We start from the raw sequence: 13,365 nt of genomic DNA, 5'->3' as shown, positions 1-13,365 counted from the left end.
ATAGAAAAATACACAAACTTGTGATATAGCAATAATATATGCTTCTTTATTATGACATTAAGTATCAAGCTCTAGTGGTGATGCTAATAATGATCATAATTTCAAGCAGTGATGAGCATAAATGATATTTTAAGATGTCTGTAACAATTCTAATGTTATCTGAGAATATTTTAGATTTCTACTGATGACAAAGTCACAGGCACCACTAATCCTCTTGTGGTTTCATTAGTAGATAATAAAAATAAAGATGCATTTTTCCTTCCAAATTAAATGCCATATTCTCCTGTAATTTGGAAACAGAAAATTTCCAGCCTACCCTAACACCACTACTAGGTTTTTTTCTAACAGCCCACTCCATTCCACATTCAATTGCATAATTACATCCATATATGATGTGTCAAAGTGATGTAGGGTTAAATATCAAAGATAAGGAAGTAATCTTCTCACCCTGGTCCTCCAGCCATCCCACTGCCCCCTCTCCAGAGGCAATCACTGCTAACAATTTCTTGATATCTACAGAATGTTTCATTTACAAAGTATTTTGTTTAAATTCTAGAAAACTTTATTTTGCAATGGAATCACTTTGTGTCCTTTTTAAAAAAATTATCATCTTTCTCCTCCATCCATCCTATTTGACCAACACCACTTATCTTCTGCTTATTATTCTCTTATTATTTCCACGGCTTACTCATTGCTGCATTCACCTCAACGTTCAGGTCAAGGCATAGAACACTGAACAGCTACAACTTCATGAGCCTAAGGCTTGGCCAGTGGGCCGCTCCACCTGTCTGTGCTCCACTGACGTCCCCAGAAGAACCTCCTGCACACTCCTCTCCCAGTCTCCCAGGTAGCAAGAACATGTTCTAAAGAGAAGAAAGCAGCCTCTCTCTGAAATCTCTCACTGCCAGCACTTCTAGGACAGCCATGAGACAAAATAACGCCCCCAACACACACAGAGCCACTTTCTGCCATCTTCATCCTATCCTAAAATAGAGGACAGTCTTCCAAAAGAGGAACATCAGAACCTTATAAAAGAGCAAATCTCCCTCCCTCCACAAAAAGGCAGTTGGCATATCACAGTCATACAAATCACAAGAACATGCAGAGAAAAAGGAGTAGATGGAGGAAAGGCAAACACTCAAGAAACCATAGAAGAAAATGTCCCAATCTTGCAAAAGGACTACAGTTGGCAGGGTAAAAGAGCTTATCCAGTCTGAAGTTAAGAATGATTACTAAAGGGATGCCTGGGTGACTCAACAGTTGAGCATCTGCCTTAGGCTCAGGGCATGATCCCAGGGTCCTGGGATCGAGTTCCGCATCAGATTCCCCACAGGGAGCCTGCTTCTCCCTCTGCCTGTGTCTTTGCCTCTCATGAATAAATAAGTAAAATCTAAAAAAGAAAAGAAAAGAAAAGCTATGGTTTTTATGTGTTTATCTCATAATCACTTATCTTCCTATATTCCCTCTTTAATTCTAGTTAGTGTTTCTTAATAGAGCCTCCTGGGTTTTCTAAAAATAATCATCAGCTCAAAGAGGAAATTTTACTTTTCCTTTTTAATATTTCCTCCTGTCATTTCTTGTCTCATATTTTCTAAAAACTCCAGAATTCTGTTAAAAAGCGGTAATAGCTGTCTTATTTCTGATCTTAATGAAAAATATTGAAAGCTTCTAGACAAAAAATAACAAGCTGCCTATAAAGGAAAGAGAATTAGACTTACATCAGACTTCATCTGCATGCTATTGAGAGGAAAGAATCACACTCCCTGAATTCTATGCCCATCCGAGATATCTTTCACTTCCCACAGTAACAGGAAATATTGAAGTTAATTTAATAACCACACAAAAGAATTTAATAACCACAACAATAGTACCACTGAGTTAATATTCATGGAGCACTTATTCACTGCCAGGTTCAATTCTACACATTTCACTTATTGTGATAGTTCGTCTACAAGGTGGCTCCATTAATTCCTTCCCTCCCCCTTCACTCACGCCTGTTCAGGATGGGGTCTAGTCTCCTATTTCATAGAATCTAGTAAAAGTGTCACTGTACCAACTCTAAGCCAAGACTTTATGAGGACTGGCACTTTTCTGCCTCCTGGGGTTTCTAAGTAGGAAAGTCCAGCTTCTTGGATAAAGAGAGAGGCTGTATGAGAAAAACAGGCACATGAGTGAAAAAAGCCATGCTGGACATCAAGACTGGCTGAACCTTCAGACCATTCCAGCCTCTGCTGCTATTTGATTCTGGCCACACAAGAGCCCCCAAACAAGATTGGCTCAGCCAAGTCCAAGCCACAGAACCACGAGAGGTAATAAGTTGTTTGCACTGCTGTTTTGGGGTAGTTCATTATATAACAGTAGGTGACCGGAACACTGACACTAACGCATTTAGTGTTTACAATATTCCTACCCGGTAGCTGTTATTGGTACTGCCATTCTACAGATAAGGAAACTAAGGGCCCAGTAAGCTAAACTGTCCAAGGCTTACCCAGCTAGAAAGAAAATTCTTGGAGAATTGCAACAATTCAAAAATAAATAAATTCCTTGCTTCATCTGTAAAAAATATGGGGAAGGACTCGAATGCAACAAAAATGCATCAGAGCAGAGACCTCAAGAGAGAGGCAAAGGGAAAGGAGAAAGAACAGTGATAAGAAGTATATCTTGCAAATATATTGTGAAATCTAAGATAGTATAGATACCATAACTGAGAGCATGTTAACTGGATGTGAAAGGCTTCTGAAATAACAGACAGGCTGCAGACATAACAGTCATAGTCAAGAAGGAAAGGAAATGCAGGAGTGGAGAAGGAGCAAGGCTGGAGGCAAGAAGAAGAAAAAGAAGGAGAGGCCCTTGGGTGGCTCAGTCGGTTAAGCATCTGACACTTGATTTCAGTTCAAGTTATGACCTCAGGGTTGTGAGACTGAGCTCGGCATCAAGCTCACACTGGGTGTGGAGCCTACTTAAGATGATCTCTCTCCCTCCTCTTGTCTCTCTTCCTCTCCTTCTCCCCTGCCCCTCCCCCCCCCCAGAAAAAAAGAAAAAAAAAGAGAAAGGTAAAAAGAAAGAAAGAAAAAGAAGCAAATGCATTCTGAGGTTCTTGGTCTGAATTTCTACAAGATATAAATCAATAAAACTGACTCATGTAGAAAACTGAATCGGTCAATTATCGTAGGAGGGATTGGAAAAGTGGTTAAACTCCTACCACTAAGAAGAGAACGGAAACAGGATTTTACAGTGAGTTCCATATAACTTACAAAGAATAAAAATGTTATTTAAATTATTCAAGACTATAGAAACCTAGAGAAAGCCCCTAAATCCATTTTATAAAACTGGTTTAGCCTTTAAAGCAAAATTGATAAAAACAGTACAAGAAAACCACAGAGCAATCCCACTTATAAATATTGGCTTGTTATCCCACTTATAAAAATTCTAAGTAAAATATTAGCAAGCACATCCCAAAGTAAATGAAATGGATACTGCCAGTGATCAAGTGGCGTATACTCCAAAAAGGCCATTTCCACACCAGCAAATCCATTAACATCATTCATGATAGCAACAGATGCATGGAAGAAAAGTGGTTGGCTACATCAATAGGTTCTAAAAAACATTTGGTAAAATTCAACAGCTATTATTAATAAGACTCAAAGTAAAATATAAATAGAGAGAAACTCCTTGAATATGAAAATACCTACTTATTGAAAATCAACTGCAAACACCATTCTAAACAATGCCAGGAATAAAATGGGATACCTGCTATTATCATTACAATTCAACAGCGCACAGAAGAAAATAAAATAGTATAAATAGAGTAGGGGGGGAGATAAAATTTTCCTTTTTTGTCAATGATGTTTATATACCCAGAAATTCCAACCAATGAATTTCTGGTTCAAAAATGAAAACTACTAGAATCAAGGAAGGAGTTTGATCAGACAGCTAGACGTTTAAAGCTTTTCTCCACATTTGCAAGGAAAATATAATAGCATTATAATAGCATCAAAAAGGCAAAAAAAGGGCAGCCCGGGTGGCTTAGCGGTTTAGCGCTGCCTTCAGCCCAGGGCATGATCCTGGAGTCCCGGGATCAAGACCACTTTGGGCTTCCTGTATGGAGCCTGCTTCTCCCTCTGCCTGTGCCTCTGCGTTTCTTTCTCTCTCTGTGTCTCTCATGAATAAATTTTTTTAAAAAGGCAAAAAAAAAGATTAGAAATATGTATATAAATTAAAAATTCATATATTCATTTAATGCAATGTCAATTAGAATCCCAAATTTTTAAAGTGGTTATCATATCTGTTTAGGTAACATTAAACGTTCAGAAATTGGCAATAAATTTTTGAGAAAGAATAATGAGGAAGGGCCATACCAGACTTCAATCCATTAAAATCAAAACATGGTATGGAGGGGACATCTGGGTGGCCTTCAGGTCAGGTCATGATCTCAGGTCCTGCAATCCAGCCCCGAGTAGGGCTCCCTGCTTCTCCCTCTGACCCTCCCTCTCCCTCTCTTTTTTTCCTCTCTCTCACTTTTGAATAAATAAATAAAATTTAACCAAAAAAGCAAAGACATGGCATGGAAATGAATAACAGAACAGACTCAAAAGCCCAGAAATGAATCCCAGTATCATTTCTGGAGTAGCCCCCTGCCCTCGATCATTGGTACTATTCTTAGAATAGAAGCTTCTATATGACAGAGTGAGTATTGTGACCCACTGTGGAGAGAACATCTCACAATAGGATATCATGCAAACAGAAAATAAGAATTAGGTGGAGCCCCTGCCCCCATCTTACTATGAAGTCACTCAAGAGAATGAGTGAGATATATGCCATCTCAACAATGGAAGTCCAGGAAGTACTTACTGGTCAGTAAGGGAAGTAAGATTCAGAGTATATTACAGTAACCCCTCTATTTTTGGAATGTCTTGTTCACTATTTAGGATTGTGAATATGCTGGATCCTGATCACATGACTAATGCTGCTTTGGAGGATGTCTCTTTGTACAAAACAAAACATAAATGTATATATTTGTAAATGTCTATATAACACATGGAGAGAAATGCGGAGATATACAGATGCAGAAACTAGGTTGTTCAACATGATCGGTGGTAGAGTGGGGGCGTGGATGCGAAGAGAGGCAGAAAAAACAATGTAATTTTTCAGTGCACGAATGTTTAAGAAGATCTAATTTATGAAGAATTATTTGCACACAGACACATACACCAGTGTGCTTGTGTAGAGGAAGAGATACACAGAAAGAGAGAGAGAGAGAGATGAAAGGAGGGGCACCCAAATGTTATTTGTGGCTATCACAGAAGCATGGATTTCAGGTGATTTTTCCTTTATATAATCAGTAAAAAATAAGTTTCATCTTTAAAAAAAGTTCAGATTGTGAAGGACACGTTCATGGTATAAATTTAGTTTTAAAATGTATTTCAAGTGGATGTCAAGTCAGAGGGTCTTCGTATTTTTGTGTGTGAAGTTTTAATAAGGCGGAGGATGAAAGCCCATAGCACATGCCTATCACACCCAATCATGATCACTGCTATCATTATTTCCAGAAGTGCAGAGGTCGCCCTCTGACAACTCTTGTCTTGCTGTAGCAAAAGCATAGCCCAAATGAAGGGAAGCTCACAGAATCGCTGATGACTCTAAAATCACCTTCATGCAGCGGAAAAAGCGTTATCAGCTGTTGTCCTCCACACAGCTGTACGGCGGGAGATGACATCATCATGAATTAAGAGTTGAAGCAACAGCATTTCCAACCTGAGGCTCGTAAGTACTCTTGTCGTCCTGCTAGAAACGGGACAGCGTAGCTGATCACTGCACTTCTTATTCGAGGCTGTCAAGCCACCTGATTTGCAGGCAGGCTCTGGGTGATCTCCCTACCTCCGTCATCAGATCTGCAGGAGCCTTTCCAGTCTTGCTTGGCGCCTTAGTATCCAAACCCCACCGCAAAGGCCGGCAAATCACCCTGTTCCTGTCATATCTCCAACAGTCAGGGCTTCAGAGCCCTGGGAGCTAATGGATGGTAACAGATTCCAGGAGAACTTAGAAATCCCTGAGGTTAAAATACTTCTTAAAATGTATCCAGTCTTTCTAGCTGGGGAAAGCCAATCTCATCCTCCCTCGCCGTACAGTGCAACCTGGATCCTTTAATCTTGCTCAGATTTGCACATAATACCCTCTGATGTTTAAGTAATGCTGTGCCCAAAAAGCTCCCTGCTGCACCCTTGGCTCTGCAGCCTGCCAGTTGCCCACATGAGGCAAAGGGGACCACACTTGGCTCTACCCCTTTCCTGGTGAGGCCTCCCTGCTCCCCCCACCCCCCATTAGAGGCTGGAAAACCCCTATGCCTGCTAACTCAATGAATTCTTGATAAACTGGCTATTTAGTACCATCTAATATCCTAAAAAGAGCAAGTATGAGGCTCGTTATTTTGAAAATGGATGCTTCTATGGTTGGGAGGAGGAAATAACACTATCTTCACACAGAGAAGAGCTTTGAAGTCATCCGCTCACCATGGTCATTTATGACCAGATCAGCTCCGTTACCTTGCTGCTGAAAGTGCTAGAAACACAAGAACGGGTTTTCACTGGAAACTCGTAGAGCTAAATCAGACCTCAAAATACTTCGGATGGCACCCACTTAAGTACAAAACTGAAAAGCTATATAGATGCATAAATGTGCTCAGAACTCTGATTATAATTACCATGGAAAAGGGCTTTATAGTCATCAGTGAATCATCCTAACTTGGGAAGGAAGGAAAGACTTACGCAAAACTATACCTGATTGCGGTAGGAATAGGGAAAGAACACAAGGTCATACGCTTTTCATCATGCACTTGAGCCAGTGTGCAAGGATCCTATTTTCTAGTGGGGTCCTCCATACAGTGATATCCTTTCATTGACAGAGAACTTTCACAGGGGGTCAAATTTGGATCTAAAGGACTTCAAAATAATAGATACTCAAGACTTTTGTATGGCTGAAAGAGAGAAAAGAGAGAGAGAGAGAGAGAGATAATTTCTCTGTATGGCAGCCTCTGCTTGTATCAGTGCAAATAACACTCACTGCTGTGCCATCATTATTCCCTCTTCCTCCGGGCACCGAGAAGCACTACGTGAATTGCCAAGACGTTGAAGGAAAGGCTGAAGTTTGCAGAAATCTTACCTTCCACTTACTTCATTCAGTGCAAACGACCACGACCACGTTAATTGTGCCCCTTGAGCCCACATCACACACTCACACACTGTGCCCTGACTTGGAGAAATACATTTCTTTTCTGTCATTTAAGCCACTCCGTCCCCAGTATTCCGTGACAGCAGCCAGAGCGGACCCCCTGCTCCCGGGGCTTTGCTGTGCTCAATGACTTGACCATCGTCAAACTGCTGGCTCACTCCAGTTGCTGTCCTGCTAAATGCACATTCCTTGTTCTCTACTTCCCCCCAAACGAGGCAGGATATTTCCAATCGCATGTCCCTCCAGTTGACAGACCTTCTCTCCTTCCTGCAAGCTTTCTCCCAGCAAACCTCTTCCTCCCATCGAATAGTGGTATGTTGCAGGCAGAGAACCCAGGGGGACACTGGGCTGATCACACACTGAGAGCGGTGTCTGAGAATCACTTCTGTGAAACACGGATCAAAAATCTGCCCTTATAAGGATCAATCAAATCAACATACCTGGAAAGTATTTTAGAGGTTGCGAGGGAGCATGTAAATATAAAACAAATGCTGTCTTAGCTCCTTTTATGGAATCTGACTTCAACGCAGAAAGCCGCTAACAGCTCCAGTAACAAGATTAATTTTTTAAACCCCATACAGACCTAAAAATTTCCATCTTAGTCTATGCCATCCCCTAAATTAAGTTACTTCAGGGCAAGAACTTTTTTTTTTTCATAATCAAGGGGATAAAATGGTTTGAAACAAGAGAAAGCTCAAAGACAGTTTCTATATACCAGACGCTAAATCAGTGGCATTGAGCAAGAGGTTCCCCCACTAAACTATCGGATCCTCAGGGACAAGGTTCAGCTTAACTCACCTTTAAAACTCTGGAGTCCATTCTAGTGCCTGGCACATAGCAAGCAAAAAAAAAAAAAAAAGAATCAATCAATCAATGAACAAATATGGTGTCACACTCAAGAGAAGGCTCTTGAGATGGATTACTAAGGATCACTCCAGGATTCTTTCTTTGTCAACACGTAGCAGTACAGCATAACGGAAAGCTTTGGCTTTGAAATCCGATGCACCTGCATAAGGACACTGATTCTTCCACTCACCTTGGGTAACTGTCTCAATTCTTTCATCTGTAAAATGGGAATATTAATGCTTGTCATACAGGCTTGTTGTGAATGTTCGAGAGAATGCACCTACAGCAGTTAAGGCACTAAGACGGTGTATGTGCTCAGCAACTAAAGGTCGTCATCGTTGATGACTATCTCCAAACAAGCGTGGACGTATGAATACAATGGTACTCATCGCATCACACACCACCTGCCCCTCGTCTATAAACTACTCTACCAATCCTTCCATTCAACTACTGCCCACTGACTTGAGGGACCGTAATACTTGGTGCTGGATACCAATGACCCATGGTAGCCAGGAGACAGAACTGGGCTCTCATAAAACTTCAGATCCTGAGGTTTTTAAATATAAACTAGGACATGTAGCCACATGTTCTGGGTCAAGCGGTAGCCACAGGGCCTGCATGGTGGGGGAGGCGGGCGTGGCTGCAACAATTCTAAGTAGGGACATCCCCCAAAATTCTCTAGAAAGCCAGAAGAGTAGGCTGCCTCTGACTAGGCAGAGAGCCAGCAAGCAAGGGAAGGATGAGCCAACGTGAAAACCTGCAACGGAACGGAGCCAGAGGACGTGCTAGATGAGTGGAAGACAGGAACAGAGGAGAAGCTGGGCACCGCTGAATATCCCACAGTGATATGGGAACGTGGCTTCACAGCTACAACTGTGCAGGGCTCTCCTGAGGGACGAGGGTTTTCTTCCCCTTTCCAAAGAACTGGACAAGAGGTTATTCCTTTTTTTTTATATATAAATTTTTATTTTATTTTATTTTATTTATGATAGGCACACAGTGAGAGAGAGAGAGAGAGAGGCAGAGACATAGGCAGAGGGAGAAGCAGGCTCCATGCACCAGGAGCCCGACGTGGGATTCGATCCCGGGTCTCCAGGATCACACCCTGGGCCAAAGGCAGGTGCTAAACCGCTGCGCCACCCAGGGATCCCCAAGAGGTTATTCCAAGTAGAGATGCAGGAAGAAGGTGCTGGGAGAAAGAGGCCAGAAGGCCAGACTCGACGGCAGGGCTACGGGGGTGAGCACTTTCAAAACTGGCCATAGTTTCTTTCCAATCTCCGGTAGGGAGCATTTTGAAAACTGCACAAGGTCCAACATTTGAGGAAACTACCTGGATAGAATATCTCCTGACAACGGATTCAAGGCAAAATAATCATAATCAACTGCATGTAATTAAGAAGCAGGACAGAATGCTTCCAGGGCATTTACGTATATACTATGCTCTTTGGGGAAATGCTAGGAGGTTAAGTAGTAAACCGTCAAAACCCAGGGATAGACAAGGGGTCCATTAGCTGGACCCCAAGAGAGCATGCCCTTAGGCTACCCACCCAGCACTGGAGGGCATCCTGCATCGCAGCCTCAGAGGGAGGAGGGAGGGCTTCGGCTCCAGTCCCGACAGGACAGCGGCAGTCAGAGCAGGAGGAGGGACTCCCTGGAAACACGGAGCTGATCCACCGCCACTCAAGGCCTTCTCAGGGGGAGATCAACCTTGCATTGAACAAAAGACTTTACAGACCAAAAATAAAGACGCCAACCCAAACCCCACTGCATTGACAAGTCAAAACCCTTAATCCTGGTGACCTTCACTCCTATTCAAATGCAACCACTGTGATGAAAATATGCCTGGATTCAGTTTGTAAGCCAAGAAGCAGACAAGCACAGATGTTTCCTCCTCGGGACATTCATGAATGCATGGGGCCATTTGGGCTTCTCTGTTTCTAATTTTCATATTTTGCTAACTTGGTTCTCATCCTCCAAATGTCTGACTCAGTCTCTCTCTCTCTCTCTCTCTGAAGCTGGTTCCATGCCTAGCTGTGATTATAATATTTTTATATCCTAAAATCATAACTTCTGCAGATACCTGGACTTCAGGAAGCCCAAGAAAACATTAACAAATCAACTCAAAGAGACAGGGACACCTTCCATTGTCCCCCACCCTGTAGGACTGGCCCTGTGTCTCTCAGGCATACACGGGACAGTGTTTCTGCCATGAAAGGAGCTTCTTAGGAAAAGGCTAGGGAGATCGTTATCAGAATGGAAATTAAGAAAAGTGATCGATCAAATGTCACAAAGGAACTACAATTTCATAAGTCTTTAAAAGCTAAGGCTTTGGTTTTTTTTTTTTTTTTAACCTCTCAGCCACTCTCCCTTCCTCCTAAAATCATGGCATAATTGACATGTAAGTCCTGTGCTGTAACTTGATCTGTCAATGTCCACTGTAAAGCTTAACAAAGTGTGCAGGACAGCAGTAACCCATTCTGTTGGGCGAGGAACTTTCTGGAACTTTCCCCAGTCCTTGCAGGAGAGAAGAAAGATAATGTGCCTAGCCTAGCATTTGGAAGGCTTAAGGTCACCAGGTTGTTGAGAATTTTTAATCTCCCTTTTAATATAAGTCATGGTACCATTAACTTGAATGCTACTGAAAATAGAGTTGAGCAGCTCATAAAATAACAACACAGACAAGGAGAAAAAGTATCTGACTTCGGTAAAGCTAAGACTGTGTGAACAACAGATTTCAAGTGCAGCCAGTCATCTTATAAAAAGAAAGCCAAGCATTCAGGCAAGAATTACAGGACTCACCCCCCACCCTCCGCCTTCCCCCTCCCATCACACCCCTGACTCCTCCACCTCCCACCCCCTAAACCCTGCTGTTGAGGTGTCAAAATTCCATGGGCATTACCCAATTCCCAGATATAGTCTCCCGACACGTCATTTACATGAGGACTTCATCGTGTGTGGCTTTCCTGAATCCAGGAAGGTGGAGCCCAGCACTTCTCAACCTTCCCTTCTTAACTAACCCAACTGTAGAGGAAGCAAATGCCTACCCAAGGGGGACTGAGATCCAACACAAAGTAGGAAGTCTACATTACGTTGATACCTCATGTTTCCTTTTCTTTTACACTGTCCATTACATTCTACTCTATAATAGATTCATCTGTTTTCATATCAAGCCAATGTGTTGTCTGAATTCATGCGAAATGAATGCTGCAGGAAGCTGCACCAGGTTAATCCTATTTGTGTGTGTGGTACACTGTGTCAATTTACACACTCTATTTCCACTGAAGTTCACTCAAATTTTTAATCCCCTTTTCTTTGTTTAGCAGCTTAAAAAAAAGCAGGGGTGGTTGGTGAGAGAAAGGTAGTTTGGCATATTTAATTATTTAAATAAAATCGAAGTCATTTAGAAACATCTAGAAGAAAGAGTATTTCAATTTTATTCTTTTCCCTGTTTTCTTTTTCCATTCTTCCTCTATATTCTAGCAGAATGCAGTTAGTAGAATTTTTGCTACTTTCCTACTGCCTTTTTTTTTTTTCTGTAGCTCAGATTCCTATGCCAAATGGGAAGCCCATTCCAAGTAGTTTAGGAAATTACAGGTTAATTCCCCCAATGCCTGTAAAGGGAATGGCATCTGACCCAGACCCAGATGGATTATATATATATATACTTAGCTACAAAGATTGGTTTAGGAATGGGCTTGTGGTCAACCAAGCCAGAGAAGTCCCCAGGACGTCTGCCTGGGGTTCATTCCCTGTATTGCTACTATATGTATATATATAAAATATCTGAAGATACCCGCATCCATCTTTATTAACATGTGAAGAAGGCTCCTAAGAATCAAGTCAATTTGTGTAAAAGAGGCGCTCAAAGATAATCAAGAGGAGAAATGACAGAGACTTGTGGAGAGAAAGGCACAGAGAGACAGGGCCCTGATAACAACACTTTCACCCCTGGATTTCACTGTACCTAAAGCCAGAAAACCTCCCTACCCCAGATCTCCCACTTATGAGAGAGGGGAAAAATTCTCTTTGAGCATAAGGCAGTTTAAGTTAAGTTCACTCATTTATAACTTAACACAATCCAAAATGAAAATATGGACATGTGCTTTTACTCCACATGCTCCAACACCCCCTATCAAATCCTTAGAAGGAACCCAAACTCCTTAGTGTCACACCAAGGCCAACTGGCATCTAGAACTCACCTTCCTTGGGTCAAAGGTAACTGAAGGATGCGTCTTGGTCTTGTACACTACACGCAAAGATGATTGGGAAGGTACTTCAAAGATGCTTGAAAAAGGCTGTCTTCCCAGATTCTCAGTTTATCTCATTGTCTGTACTTTCAGCTCCCTCTCCATTCTCTAGTCTGTCTACTTCTGTCTCCCTGGCTGGGAGTGTCTCATCTCATTATCTGCCTGGTGAATATTTATCCTGGTAGCTCAGCCCAAGCAGGTTCCCACATGAGAACTCTCCCCCACTCTTTTCCCACTGAGAGGCTCCCTCCTCCGAGCTCCCTGAGGACCACTCTCAGGGGTGCAGTGCTAGAGCTACCGTAGGCAGGCCTGCCTCCACACCCAACCAAGAGCTCCTCTGGCCTGCAAGCTGTCTATCTCTGCATCACCAGCATCTAATACAGTGCCTCGCATGTAGTAAATCTTAAGTGAAAATTTATTGCGGAGCTCAAAGAATGAATCTAGACACCAGTCAGAGCTATTCGAATAAAGGGCAAGGTGAGAAAAGACCTGGAATTGGACACCGGCTGGCTTCCTTCCATCTGCAACCCAACAAAGGACCTTTATTACTCAAAATGATTTGGCCTAAAAAAGAAGCATGAAGAAGACTAAATTCATAGTTAGAAGTATTAAAATATTTTCTTCCCTCTCCCACTATCCACACTCAATCCAAATGTTGGTCCTTGATTTTATTCCTTTCAAGAAACATTTTGTTCAGGTGCTCCTACGGGAACTGAAAGTTAATATAAAAAAATAGAGAACCTCTGTTCAACATTGCTAATCATCAGGGAAATGCAAATCCAAACCACAATGAGATATCACCTCACACTTGCCAGAATTGCTAAAATCAGAAACATAAGCTACAACAAGTGCTGGCGAGGATGTAAAGAAAAAAGAGCCCTTATGCACTATTGCTACGAATGCAACTTGGTGCAGCCACTGTGGAAAACAGTATGAAGGTTCCTCTAAAAATTAAAAATAGTATTACCATATGACCCAGTAATCCTACAACTGAATATTTACCCAAAGGATACAAAAACATTAAATCAAAGGGATACATGCACCC

General features: G+C 42.0%; 1 protein-coding gene across 4 annotated transcripts in view; it reads right to left on the bottom strand.

The window, feature by feature from the left end:
- LYPD6 (LY6/PLAUR domain containing 6) overlaps positions 1 to 13,365 on the bottom strand; it is a 123,878-nt gene that overhangs the window by 54,034 nt on the left and 56,479 nt on the right. Inside the window, exon 1 of one of the 4 annotated variants that reach the window (XM_041740009.1) lies at positions 7,483 to 7,591. The exons of the other annotated variants lie outside the window; for them this stretch is intronic. The gene's annotated coding sequence lies outside the window, so the exon portion shown is untranslated. Of the gene's footprint in view, positions 1 to 7,482; positions 7,592 to 13,365 lie in introns of those variants that run through there. 4 annotated transcript variants of the gene reach the window in all.

Source organism: Vulpes lagopus, chromosome 24 (genome assembly GCF_018345385.1).
Source record: "Vulpes lagopus strain Blue_001 chromosome 24, ASM1834538v1, whole genome shotgun sequence".
Lineage (NCBI taxonomy): Eukaryota > Metazoa > Chordata > Mammalia > Carnivora > Canidae > Vulpes > Vulpes lagopus.
This window is presented reverse-complemented; position numbering and strand designations above follow the sequence as displayed.